General features: G+C 44.5%; 2 pseudogenes; one reads left to right on the top strand and one right to left on the bottom strand.

The window, feature by feature from the left end:
- The first annotated feature begins 300 nt into the window (after positions 1 to 300).
- Positions 301 to 1,720, top strand: LOC144370537 (SH3 and PX domain-containing protein 2A pseudogene; annotated as a pseudogene).
- Positions 1,721 to 6,177: 4,457 nt separating this feature from the next.
- LOC144370536 (large ribosomal subunit protein eL19 pseudogene) lies at positions 6,178 to 10,152 on the bottom strand (annotated as a pseudogene).
- Between the last annotated feature and the right edge of the window lie 1,342 nt (positions 10,153 to 11,494).

The following is an 11,494-nucleotide window of genomic DNA, read 5'->3' as shown; positions in this document are numbered from 1 at the left end:
GGAGTGGTTGAGAGGTGATTCCAGCAAGCCATTGAGATGATAATGTTTATGTTAAGCTGTGTATTCAATGGTATATTAGACCCCTGCTGTCTGCCTTGGTCTGGTACTTTGGAGTTCTAAGCCTGCTAGTTTGGAAGTCTTGCTGGGATTCCTAGAGAGTTCCCATTGGTTGGGGAAGTGTGGGAGGAGGGATTTCTAGAGGAGGGTTTTCTGGTTGGGGTGGTGTGTCCCAGGAGAAGGCTGTGTGCTTGGCATTCTTGGGAGTGTGTAGAATAAAAGAGTTCCTGTTTTGAACCTACAATGCTGTGTGGCAGCTTGGTTATTCTGTGCCTAGCCAGACTGCGACACAACCTGAGAAGCCGCAGGAGCATATTGACACAGTCCAAAGTCCTGCCGCCAATACCCCTCAGCGAGCCCAAGGAGAACAAGGAGGCCTCTGTGGGTGTCAAGAAGAGCCAGGATTCCCTTCTGAAGCTCAAGTAAGAGGAGCCTGAGTATGTCATCCCCACCTTTGGCTTTGACTCTGAACCAGAGCTGAGTGAGGAGCACACAGAAGACAGAGGCTCAGGAGACCATAAGCCTACCCAGCCCCATAGACCCTCACATGCCTCCTCCCTGCAGTGGCCCGCTTCAAGGTGGGTGAGCCTTCAGAAAACTTGGCCCTAGAAGAGGAGACCAGCGATGAGAATGAGGGCTTCTGGCCATATGGAGAGGACACCCTGTCGACCAGAGGCTCCTCTGGGGACAGTGACTCCACAGGGGGCTCCTCATTGTTCCTTGCCAAGAAAAACTCCCCCAAGTGAGGCTCCCCCAAGTCATCATCACTCCTAAAGCTCAAGACAGAAAAGAATGCCAGGCCAAACTGGAGAAGAACCACTCCTTGGCCTCCTTTTCTTCATCCATCACCATCAACACCACCTGCTCCTCATCCTCCTCCTCTTCCTCCTTCTTTTCAAAGAACAGTGGTGGCCTGAAGCCATGCTTTGCCTAGGATGCAGGCATTCGTGGCACTCCCAATGTCAGGGCCAGGGGAAGGACACTGATATGAGGGCTGGGATCACCTCCTGTGTCCAGGCCAAGCCATCTGTCCAGCCTAAGCCCTTCCTGAACTTGCAGAGTCACAGAGTCAAGAGAAGATGGACATCAGCACTTTAGGATGCCAACTGAGACCCACAGGCCAGCTCCAGGAGGAAGGGCCCTAAGGACCCTAGGAATGAGGATTTATAGCTTACCCCACACATAGCCTCTGAAGGGCCCAATGAAGGGGGACCAGGAGAGGCTCAGCCGACATCATTACCCTCCCAGCCACTGCTCTCCCATGTATCCCTAAGAAGGAGTAGGAAGGGCCAGCCACCTCCTATGTAACATGTAGCACCTCCCAGAAGATCCAGGACTCAGAGATCAGTTTCCCTGCTGGAGTGGAGGTGCAGGTGCTGGAAAATCAGGAGAGTGGCTAGTGGTATGTGAGGTTTGGGGAGCTAGAGGGCTGGGCCCCTTCCCACTACTTGGTACATGATGAGAATGAGCAGCCTAACACCCCTGGAAAAGAGCAGGATGTGTTAAAGAGCAGGCAGAATGAGGCAAGTCAGACAGCCTGGAGAAGATCGAGAGATGGGTGCAGGTGCTCAACACCGTCAACCAGAGGGGAAGGACAACATTAAACCCTACAGATGTGGGACCTGAAAGATGGCCCACCTTCCAGCTATTGCCTGGAAGGTAGGATACATTGAATAGGGAAGGGAATGACCTGGAACCCAGACATGAGAAAGCTGGGACCTATGGTGCACCATGGTTTCTTCATTGATGGACTACATGTCATTTGGGACAGGCCATCTTGGAAACCCCAATTGTGCCTTTGCTACAAATCTGGAAGAGATGTGGTCATAGGGGGGCCTCCAGCATCCTGCTCGTTTGGCTGTTTTGGTGGCTACCATGTTGTCACCAGAGGTAGCCCTTATATTGTCCTTATCCATGTTTGCGGATCATGCTCTTTCTCAGGAATTGCCACCATCCACCATGGCTGGGTGCATATGAAGACCCCACAGTCCCTGGGACTTGGAGTTGTCTCATGAGCTCACATCTCTCCCTGGGACAGGCCACTGTCTGTGCCTGGGAGTTAAAGAAAACACAGTTCCCAGGTGCCAGCAAGAACTACCTTCTTAGCTGTTATTGCCCTGGCCTTGAGAAGAGAGTTTGCTCTCCTTGGGGTACTGCATGGAAAATACAATTCTCCAGTTTAGAGGGTAGGGGAAGCCATAATGCTCTGGATCATCATCAGACTATTTGGGATATTTCTGAGTAAGCAGTTCCTTTGCATGTTTCAGGAAGGGTTTGTTGGTTTGGATTTACAATTCAGGTTTTTGGTTTGGGTTTTATTTTAGGGGTTGCTTGGGCTCCCTGGGGGGTCAGCCTCACATGGGAACAGAAGGAGTGTTGGGTGAGCTTTTCTGTTGTTCTCTGTGGAGGGGTGTTTTGTTTTGTATTTGGCTTCCCATTCTCCCCCTCCATGAGCATGTCATTTTGTTTGGTTTCCACTGTGTGGACTTTGCCCTCATGACACTTGACAAAAGGGATTTGGGGTTGAGTAAGCCCATGTCCCAGTCTTGGCAAAACAGAGAAACTGTTCTTCTGGTTCCTGCCCAACCTTGGTAGGGCAAAAACCCTCCCGGGAGGGAAGAGGTTGTTGTTAGGAGCCAGACCTTAGGAGGTAAGGCAGCATGCAGGCTGCTGGGTGGTTGCCATTCTGTGTATGTTCTCCCATGGGGCAGGGCTGAAAGCCTTACAGAGAACTGTGGAGAAGTAGCCATGGCCTCCACCCTGGGTGGAGGGGACCCCAGCTGGGCCTCCTGGAGCAGATACCACCAGCCACTCCTCTGGACTACTAAAAATGCCATGGTTGCTCGCAAAGAAGGAGGACCCCTGTGCTTGGAACCAGTCTAGCCTTCCCGGAGGCAGTGTCCCAGTAAAGGGAGAAGCAAGAGAGTGACATTTCCTGCAGGTCTTCTGTCAATTTTGGGTTGTTTTTCCATTGTTGATATCTCAGAGAAACTCTCCAGAAAGAAGCCCAGCCAGCTTCTCCAAGGACTCACCCTATGTTGGGAGTAGATTTCTGCATATGCCTTTGATTTCAGACAGATGAAGCTTTACAGCCACTGAATAAGCTGCCAGAATCACAAGACCAAGGGCTGTTGTTTCCTAAATTGGAGGGAGGCCCTGCCCTCACCTGCTCCTCCCTAGCAGGCCTTCACCCTCTCACCTGACCCTCCAGGATCCCAGAAGCCTTTCCTGGGATCCCAGCACCCTTGTCCCTCACCACACCCTGATCCCGGCAGCTGTAGCAAACCTTTGTCAGAGGTCCATGGTGAGATTGTTTTGTTTCCTTTTTTTTGTTTGTGAGTGTGTTTAAAATCAAAATTAGATATTTTCTTCTGCTGGATAGTATTAAATATAGCAGAATGTTAAGTTAATCTGCCAGATTGCAGTACTAATGGTAGTGGATTAGTGTCTTCATGTTAATATTATTTTTACTTTTTTGAACAATAATGATAAAGAAGTGGTTCATTATTTTTTAATTAATGCACTTTAAGGTGGAATGGAAAGAAACCCAGAGAGCAAAGTTCATTACTTAAAGATGCAGTATATACATTTATTATTTTTATTAAATTTTTAATAATTAATAAAAAATTTTATTTTATTAAATTTTAATATTTTTATTAAAATTTTAATATTTATTAAAATAAAAAAGTAATTTATGGTTATTAAAAAAACTATTTGTTGCTACTCAGTTCTAGATACTAGTAGAGCTAAATTCCAATTGATATATAAAAATAGGACCCTGTATAGTAACTTTGATCTGCAATCTGGTATCAGTAATCATAAGGTCTATAAACCACTGCACTGAAGTTTCGTAATTCCTATTTATTCCATGCTGGCCATTATACAAAGTGCTTAATTCCATTTATCTTATTTATTTTTATAACAACTATGTGTTACGAAGTAGGTATTATTAATCCTATAGCCTAACAGGCTGATTTAGTTTAATAATGTGCTCCAAATTGTACTCCCAATGAATTGTTCAGTCAGAATTTGAACCCAGCTAGCTTCCATTTATTTTACTGTCACAAGATCTAGGGCTCATAATGAGGAATATTAAAAAAGATAAATTAAAATTTTTAATTTTGACTGCTTATTATATGCCAGGTATTTCTAAGCCCATTCCTTAGTAGATCATCAACACCACATGACAATATAGATCCATATAGGAGTCTGTCTTGACAGAGGAAGGCAGGTAGGTCTAGAGCAATGGACTTGCCCAGGGCAGAACTAGAGCAGGAGCTGAACAAGCACCCAGGCAGCTGGTTGCAGAGCCTGCACTCTTCATGGTGCTAGAAGTTCTGCAGGACTGTATAAATGCTCTGGTGGTTACCATCCAACCACCATGGTTCAGCTCCCTTCTATCAATGTGGAAAAGGGACCAGGACAGCAAATCACAGGAGCACTGCATGGGAAACAAGGAAGAGAGATCAGCAGCCCCAGGTGAAGAAGGAGGTCAGATGAGATGATGAACCTGCAAGTGATGCTGGTGTGCACCTATCTGCAAACCACTGCCCAAGGATGTTGGAGAAGGACCAGGTGGCAGGGAAGAGGATTGTGGGCTGTGAACATGGCTAGTGGCAAAAGTGTCAGACAAGTATCAAGGTGCACTGTTCCACTATCCCAAGATATACAGTACACAATAAGAAATGTTGATATTAACAAGGTAATGATAAAGTGCACTGAGAATTTATTAGGTCAGATACTATCCTAAGCACTTTTCATCTCACTCAACAAACTCCAACAAAATCTTTGTTGATCTACAAGGTTATGCATGTATGAAATCAAAATTTGATATTTAATTAAATGCCATTCAAGTTTGGTTTGTAAAAGTAATTGGCACACACCAGGTACAGTGACAAACATTTGTAATCCCAGTGAAGTAGGGGAATCTCAAGTTCAAGGGCAGCATGGGCAATTTAGGGAGAACTCAAAATAAAAAGGTTTGGGGATGTAGGTCTGTGGTAAATCACCCCTGGGTTCAGTTCATAGTACAGAAAGAAAGAAAGAGAGAGAGGGCGGGGGGCACTTGTCTCTTTTGTCAGGAAACATTAAGTTCTTGCCCTTGAACCAAAGTCCTCTTGAAAAAAAGAATTCAATACATCTCTAGATCTTGCTCAGTTTCAAATTCTTGAACTGCTTTCTGAGTGCAGAAAATATTGTGGCCCAAACAGGCCATGATGTTCTGTAAGCCTCTTGAGCTCATTATGCACATCACTACATTTTGTGTTTTGGAACTTATAAAGACAGTGTGATGATTTAAAGTTCCATTGATTTTTCATTCCCATAATGAGAAACCAGTCTCTTTTAGTTCATCTTCAACAAAATACAGTTGTCAAACTGATAGAATTAGCCAGAAGCTACTTCATTTTCTAGACTGGAGCTAAGTGCTTAAGTATAGATATAGTATTTCTAACCACAATTGTTAAAATAAAATCTTTACCATATAAATTATATGGTTGTAAAAAAAAGCTTGACTTAAAAAAAGTTGTCCTCTATTAAGCATAGCTTTTGTTTTCCAAATGACAATTGACAGCTTCATTTTCTAATATTTTTTCATATCAGCCAAAGGTTTCCAACTATATTTACATATTCTTGTACTAAGATTTTTGTTTTTGCCAGTTTTTACCAGTGACCATCATCGGGATGCACTTAAAGTTCTTTCTGAATATTATTTTTAGTTGCATTTCATTATTTAGCTTTTTAAATATGTCCATAGTCTTTCAGGACATGAGTTTCAACAAGACAATTATACATTTCCAATAAAATTCAATGCTGAAAATTTGAACATTTTATGTAATGGTGAACAAAATTCAGAACGATGTTGAAGATTAAAAAAAAATCAAAGTAACAGAGCAACAGAGCAGAAATATTTGCAGAGTGATGAACTATTACTGGTTTTAACACAAGTAACATGACTTCTTTAAACCTCACAAATCAAAGACCAGATTAATTGTATTTCTTTTATTGTAAAAAGGATGATTTAGAAAACTTCTAACTTCTAAAAATTTGGTACAATACAGTTTTTATTTTTTTAACAGATAAAGTTTGTTTATAGTCCAAGGAGTATTTATGTTATCACCAAGGCCACTATGTACAAACACAAAAGGGGAGCTTTATTTCTTGGTCTCTTCCTCCTTGGACAGAGTCTGTATGATGTCCACCTCCTTGGCCTGGAGCACTCCTCCTAGCACTTGTGTGCTTCCTTGTTCTTATACCTGCAGGTCTCAGCCTGGTCAGCCAGAAGCTTCTTGTCAGCCTTATCTGCCTTCAGCTTGTGGATATCCTCCATGAGGATCCACTTGTTTTTGTACTCATTGCCCTTTACCTTCAGGTAGAGGCTGTGATATATGTGGTGGTCAATGTTAGATTCATGGTATCTCTGAGCAGCCTACACAGAATCTGCATCCTCTGCATGAAGGTGACCTTCTCCTGCATTGGAGCATTAGCTGTACTCTTCTGCTTAACTATGCCCACATGTCTGTGCCTCTGGGGAGCCAAGGTATTTTTCTGACATGCAGCCCCATAATGGATAGTCACTGTTTTGTGGATGATCAGCCATTTTTGATCAGCTTCCAGATCTGATCCAGATCTGATAGTTGGCCTTGGACATTACATTGGTCTCACTGGGATCCAACCAGATCTTCTTTTAGCCACAGCAGAGGACACTGGAGGCAAACCTCTTCTGAAGCCTCAGCTTCCTTCTGGCTGCAGCTGTAGCTGTGAAAGGAAAGAGCCCAATATAGTTTGAAGCTTTTCATAATATGTATAAGATTTAAACATTAAATACTTGTAACATATTACATGAATATAACATACCAATATATTCACACAATCATCTTCATTTGTTAACAGTTCACACACACACATATATATTTAATAAAGGTAACACAAAACTCACAGGCTATATCTGGCCTGCCACTTATTTTTGTTTGTTTGTTTGTTTGTTCCAATAGGGGATACTGGTGATTAAACTTTGGGGCACTGAGCCACATCCGCAGCCCTATTTTGTATTTTATTTAGAGACAGTGTCTCAGTGAGTTGCTTAGCACCTTGCTTTTGCTGAAGCTGGCTTTGAGAATCATGAGGTCTTCCAGCCTTGGCATCACAAGCCAATATAAACAATATTGTATGGTAACACAATCACACTAATTTATTTTATAAGTTGTCTGTAATCGCTTTCTTGCTACAACACCAGAGTTGAGTAGTTGGGACAGAGAACTACCAGTCTGAAAATTCTAAAGGATTTACTATCCTGTTACCAAAAAAAAAAAAAAAAAGTGTGCTGACCCATGGGCTTCATGAATGTGTCATATTGTAAGCTAAATATTTCACTTGCTATTCCAATAAGTGTCCTTTTTATGTTTGGAATTTTCCTCTTCTAGAATTTGACTAATGTGTTTAAAATAGAATACAATATGAAAAAAGCCTAAATGTCTATATTAGTATGTGCATATTATATTCACTAGTACTGAATATTGCTTTGCATGATCATTTTATAGCTGATTATATATATATATATATATATATATATATATATATATATATATATGCTGAGGGCCATTACCAAGTAGGAATGACACTTCAAAATTTCCTTGCCAAGCGTACCCCATGCTGCTTAGAGGACATTTGATGGAACATTGCATACATGCTTTAATAAGGTGACCTTGCTCAAGGACCAAGGCGGATCCGGGTTTAGAGCTGATCAGGTTTGAGGAAGTAACTGGTTCCTTGAGTTTAAGGCGTTGCCAGTTTAAGATAATGGGTTTTAGGGAAGTTAGAGGTTGAAGATTATTGCTGGGATTAGGGTGTTCCTGCTGCTTGTTCCCGTTGAGTTCTCGTGAGATTAAAATGGGATTTGGAGATAGCCTCGTGGAGTAGGTTTGTGCGGGCAGACGGCAGAATGGGTTTGCCCCTGGACCTGTGTGGAGGCGGTGTGAGAGCGGGAATAAAGTATTGCTGTTTGAACCTACAAAGGTGTGTGGTGGCTTGTGATTCTGGTGCCAAGCCGAGACCTTGGCATACATATATAATTTTTTTTAAATGTGTATTTTTTGTAAACAATCTATTTTAAGGACTCATGTCTCATCTGAATTTGTGGTCACTTAGACTTTATTCAAGGCCAAGAGGCATACACTTTTCAACATTATGAATCACACCTCCCTTGGCTTTGAGCTAAAATGTATTTTATAGGAAGTTGTATTACAGTTCTCAACATCATTAAAAACTACAGGGATATAAATAGCTCTTTTCTCTGCCCCAAGGCCTTGGATCCCCCCCCCCACATTGTGTGAAGTATAAAAAGAGTCACATTATTTATAGAAACCTGAAGAGAAAATAATGGTAGCTGACATTTGTTGAGCTTCCATGGTACTTCCATGTACATTTTCTCATTTCATCTACACAAGCACCTTAAGAAGGAGGGTGGTGTATTATTGCTGCTTTACAAATATGAAAATGAAGGCTTAATTAATATACTGGCTCAAGATCACACAACCTATAACTGACAGAGCTGGAGCTCACACATAGAATTGTTAGATTATCAAGGAAAGGCTCTTAACCACTATTAAATAATAGGGGTGAGTATTTATACACTTTGAAATACCTTCACACAAGGTGACATGTTAATTATCTTGATTTAATTATTTGTAAAAGCATTAACATCACTTTACACCCCGTCATGCATATAATAATAAATTTAATTTAAGTATAACTTATTATAACAGTTTCTAAATAAAAAATACTTTCACCTGCCTTTAAACATGGTAAGATAACCAGGCTCAAGAATATAACAGAGTTTCCTGGTAAACTAATATCTTCATTTCCTTCACTGGCAGACCTCAGTGGGAATGTCATTTTTTTTTTTTTTTTTTTGCTGCCATTCCTCTCTTGTTGCCTAGTCTCTCCTCCATTCCCCACACACCTGTATACCTTGGAGTGAGTTGAGAAATCATGCCTTTGTGGGGTCTCTGGCTTCTCACTCTATTTATAATCCTCAGCCTGTAGACATGTCTCAGTTTCTATCTATCTATCTGTTTGTTTATATATTTATTTATTTTTATTGGTCGTTCAAAACATTACAAAGATTGCAGAATCACTAGCTCTGAGACCCAGCAGCATTTTCATCCCCCCGCCCCGGGCCAGGGTGGAGTGGAGTGGGTTAAGGCGGGGTGAAGAGGTTGGGGCAGGCAAGGGACTGGAGCATCCTCATTGGCTGGCGGTTAGTGTCCGACCTGAGTCCGGAACCCGCGTCCCCATTCACTGTCTTCACCCCTCATCCCCATCCAATCTCCCACCCCCCACCCCTGCCACCCGGGCCCTACTTACCTCCTGTCTCCTCGCCTGTCCCCTTTCCTTCCCAGCACCGTCACCCTTGGGGCTGGCAGGGGCTGCTCTCTGATACGCGAGAGAAGTCCCCAGGTTGGAACTTAACTCCGCACTCGTGATAGGGAGCCAGGGGGAGGCAGAAAGAGATAGGGGGAAGGGCGGAGAGGCGAGGAGAGCATAGAGGAGGCAGGAGAGAAGTGAGGCGAGAGAAAGAGAGAGAGAGATCCCTGCGGATCCTGAGCCAGAGGGCGGGCAGAGGGAGGGGAAGGAGTCGCCAGAGCCTTCGGGGAGCAGAGGCAGCGGCTCCGTGGCGGCGGCAGTGACAGCCCGGCGGCCGCCTAGCTGCCCGCTGGGAGCTCCGCGCTTCGCGGGTCCTTGCCCCGGGCAGCTGCTCCCTGGCCGAGCGGAGCCGGGGCACCCGGACACAGTCTTCTCTTCCTCTGGTAAACCTGACCTCCTCGCAGCTCGGGGACGGCTCCGGGGCTGCGAGATAGACAGGGCTCCGAGGTCCTGCCGGGCAGCTCGGGAGGAGGCGGAGGCACGCTCCGGCGAGGGGGTGGGAGGACGGGCATCCTGGTAGCCCCTTCCCTCTTTCCGCCGGAGTTGAATCTGTGCTGGCCATGTCCAGGTGCTGGGCTTCCGGACCGATATCGACTCCCCATTCCCGCCCTCGGCCGCCTTTTCTTGCTGCCCAAAGTGGAGACGGAAGCCCTGGGACTGGCTCCATCCCATGGGGAACAGGGGCAGATGAGGAAAACATGCAAGGCAGGGAGTCGCGGCGTAGCTCCAGGGCTCCGGTGGCTTCTCCACCCTCAGGCTATGTTTGTGGGCTTCAGCCTCCCGCCCGGCGCCGGCCCTGGAGCAGCGGGGCTAGGGACCCTGTAGCCACAGGCTGCGGGGCGGCGCGCGGGCAGCAGGATCCCTCCTCAGGTGCAGACATAAAAGCTTATGGCTCTTGAACAATGCGGGCAGAGCTTTGCCAATCGATGTCTAATTGGACGCTTCTGATTAAGAGGATTCGAGCTCTAAGGTAACTCCAGCGGCGGGCAGCTGGAGGCTGAAGGTACTTTAGAATAATAAGATCGTTCTGAGAAATGGAATGTGTCATTGGACATTCTAGCAGATTCTCGTTGCGGTGTACTATGATAATCCATCTGGAGGGAGAAGACTGCAGAAAGAGAAGGCGATCGCGGAAAAGCTGTGCAAGCGGTGTCTGTGAGCACCCCCTGCCAAGCCCAGGCTGACCCCAAGGGCGGCTTGGGTTTGGACAACTTCAAAACCTCTGGCAGAACTTAAGAAAATCAAAGTTACACCATCCTTCCCTGGTAGGGTAATACCGAGCTGAGGGGAGTATGGTTTGTTGCTTGCCCCCTCATCCATTCAAGAGCTGAGATTATACATACCCCATTTATTTTTCGAGCTCTTGATTGCTAACAATAACAGAAAAAAAAAAGAAAAAAAAAGACATGTCTCAGTTTCTGAGTCTAGTAAACAAGAAAAGGAGCTGCTGTCTCTCCTGCACAAATCACTGGTCTGGAAGGTGACCTAATGCAAATCGCAGAGAGAGCTGACCCACTGGAAGGGGCAACAGGGTTGAGTTCCCCTGGGTCCCCTACCCTTCAAAGTCTTCATGGCTGGTAGACTGAGTGTAGTGGGTAGTGAGACTCTCTGAGGGTTGAAATCTCTAGTCATCTGGCTTTGACACTTAAATACTCAGTTACAAATCTGTAAGAACATTTGAAAATGCTTCTTACAGGGCATATATCTCAAAATTTATAAGTACAGAGAGAGATAAGGTGTGTTTACTGTGGTGATTTTTCAGTCTAGAAATTAGTTTATACATTTATTTACTTCATAAAAGGTACTGCGGCATTTATTAGGCCCAGCCAGGCTCGTGCTCTTTTCTTTGCCCCAAGGCCTTTGGTCCCCCCAACCGCATTGTGTGAAATATAAAAGAATCATATTATTTATATAAACCTAAAGAGAAAATAATGGTAGCTGACATTTGTTGAGCTTCCATGCTACTGTCAATTCTGCAGTTTATTCCAGGAATGCCTGAGTGGTCCTGTCACAT

Source organism: Ictidomys tridecemlineatus, chromosome 14 (assembly GCF_052094955.1).
Source record: "Ictidomys tridecemlineatus isolate mIctTri1 chromosome 14, mIctTri1.hap1, whole genome shotgun sequence".
Classification (NCBI taxonomy): domain Eukaryota; kingdom Metazoa; phylum Chordata; class Mammalia; order Rodentia; family Sciuridae; genus Ictidomys; species Ictidomys tridecemlineatus.
The sequence above is the reverse complement of the archived record's forward strand: the minus strand, read 5'-3'. Positions and strand labels throughout refer to the sequence as shown.